Genomic DNA, 2,895 nt, shown 5'->3' on the forward strand with positions numbered 1-2,895 from the left:
CGTATTGGAAAGTATCATCAGGTTTGGAATGTCAGCGTGGTTTGGTAATCTCTCTGTGCAACTTAAATCTCAACGTGGTCACAACTAAACTTGGTCACATGGTACAAACTGCAATGAAGGACTGATCACCCCTCCCTGCAGTCTGTCTATGATGAGTCTGTCCTCAGACGTGCTCGGAGGGAACTGTCTGACCCCGCTCACATCCTCAACTCACAATACGAACTGTTACCATCTGGAAAATGGTTTAGAGTCCCAGCTTGTAAATTTAACAGATTTAAAAATTAATTTGTCCCTAAATCAATCAGATTGTTAAACAAAGTAGACATGTAGTTTTTATTTATTTATTTATTTTATGGACATGGGGATAAAAAAAAAAACTACCCGGAGAAAACAAAGCAGAAAAGTGAGAGAAGTGTTAAAAGGTAAAGAAGGAGATAGGAATAGAGGAGAGAGAGGGATAAAGAGAACTCAAATCAACATAATTGAAGTCTGCCTCTAGACCTGCGGAAAGAAAAAAAACACAAAACCGAGAAACCACAACAACAAACAACATATATAATGATACTTATAACATCATTAGAAAGTATTTTATACATCCATCCATCCATTATCTTTACCCGCTTATTCCATTTTGGGTCACGGGGGTCTCCGGTGCCCATGTCCAGCAATCAATGTGTGAGGGGTGGGGTACACCCTGGACGGGTCTCAGTCCATCACAGGGACACATAGAGACAAATGAGACAAACAACCATTCACTCTCTCACTCACACCTAGGGACAATTTAGAGTTACCAATCAGCCTAACATGCATGTTTTTGGTCTGTGAGAGGAAACCGGAGTACCCGGAGAAAACCCACGCATGCACGGAGAGAACATGCAAACTCCACCCAGAAAGGCCCCTGGACCGGGATTTGAACCAAAGACCTGCTCGCTGAGAGGCAGCAGCTCTTCCAGTTGTGCCACCGTGCTGCGTATTTTATACAGTACATGGTAATACAAGATATATTTGATGGCCACCACAACCCAACTGAGTGTGTAATTGATAAACACCTGAATCTAAACACCTGTGTGAGCATGTTGTCACTATATTTTTCCATAAAAATGTTCAATAGTGAATGTGAGGACCCACCGATCCATCCCCACAGGACATGAAGGTAACACAGGGAAGACAGGAGCCACAGACACACAGCGGCCCCCAAGCCCGGAGCTCCAGGAGTCCCCGAACAGGGACACCCTCACCCCCCAGAGACAGAAGCAAAGGGAAGCCCTGGGCAATCCCCAGCAACCACAATGCAGAAACCGCAGGAGGCTGCAGCGACGAGTCCACAGGCCCTGCCGGCAACCTGACCCTCCAGAGTGGATCCGGCCATGGACACCGAGCGCCGAGGTCATACCACCCCCCAACAGAGGTCCAACAGAACCAGAGCACCCAGGCCCTGGCAGGCAGCCACCAGGGTGGGCTTGCACACACCCCACCACCCAGTCCCAGATGTTAAGAGCCACCAATGCACCGGCGGCAGGGGGGGCCACCACCGAAGGAGAGCTCGACAGGGGGAAGTAGATCCTACACTTAATTGGGGTCCCAAATTGATCCAAGAGAGGGGACCACCTAAAACCCAACCCGAGACATAAACAGGCACACAGAGACGGCCCTACAGAGCCTCTGTCTGGCCGTCCATGCGCTCCACCCTCCTGATAGCGACCGCAAGCCAGCCGCAGGCCGGGGGCCAGAGCAGCAGCTGAGGAAGGCCGGCCCAGCACACCAAGGACCAGGCACCTCAATAGCCCCACACCACAGGCCCGGAGAAGCCTCGGCACGCCACCTACGCCCCCCTCCATATACAGACAGCAACCCCACCGCAAATGTCACAACAGTCTGATCAACCAGCGCCCTGTCAAAGCTAAGCCAAGCCCCCGACTGCTGCCATACACCACCAACGACCACACACACACAACCACAGCCGACCCCCTGCCGGATCCCGGCAGCTACCCCTTCCAAAGGGCCGGCTATCGAAACCAGGAACCTTGATTAAAAAAAAAAACGAACAACCCAGGCAGAACCAGAGCACCGGCCCCGCCCCAAATCGCCCCCCAAGGCCCAGTGCCCACCCACAGCCCAGACCCCAACCAGGCGACCTACCCCACCCCCCACCCCACCTCCCAACCCCCGCCCCTGGCCCCAAATGTCAAATGGAGAACAGGGGTTTAAGGAGACAATAAAAGTATATGTATTTTTTTGTTTGTTTTTTTGTTTTTTGACATGTGCTGATGCTCTGGTCTCATTGTCGTGTTGTTTACTTGCTGGAATGTGTGTGGGAATGTGCAATATGTGTTTTTATTGAATTGTGTGATTTTATTAATAGGTGTTTTATATTTTTGTATTTTATTATGGGGTTCACATGATTTTATTGGTTGTGGTGTATTTAATTGTGGAAGAAGCTTTGTTAGCGCACAATTTCCAAGACAAATTTACCTTAGTGACAATAAAGTATACATCTATCTATCATCTATCTAAATATTCTCATCTTCATTTTTTTATCTTTTTTTTTTTTTATTAAACTGAAAAAAAAGAAGTCATTCTTGGCCATGCACATTTGTTGTCCACCTCTGTCCACATTGTCTCCTACTTGAATCATTTTGTGCCCACCTCAGCAGCTGCTCACACATTTATTCTACTGGAGTACACCTTTGAAATAAAAAGCAGATTTTGACCTTTTTTTATTTTTATCATTATTATTTACTTTAAATATAATTTGCCTGGTTTTAGACCCAGACATTACCCTCAAGTGTTTTCTATCAGTGGAGAGAACCTGTGCAGCTGGTGAATACAACTCTAGCACTCCTGAGATGAGTTGCACACACCTGCTACCAATCTGCCTCTGTTAACAGATAAAAG

This window comes from Nematolebias whitei, chromosome 15 (genome assembly GCF_014905685.2).
Source record: "Nematolebias whitei isolate Nwh7 chromosome 15, NemWhi1, whole genome shotgun sequence".
Classification (NCBI taxonomy): Eukaryota; Metazoa; Chordata; class Actinopteri; order Cyprinodontiformes; family Rivulidae; genus Nematolebias; species Nematolebias whitei.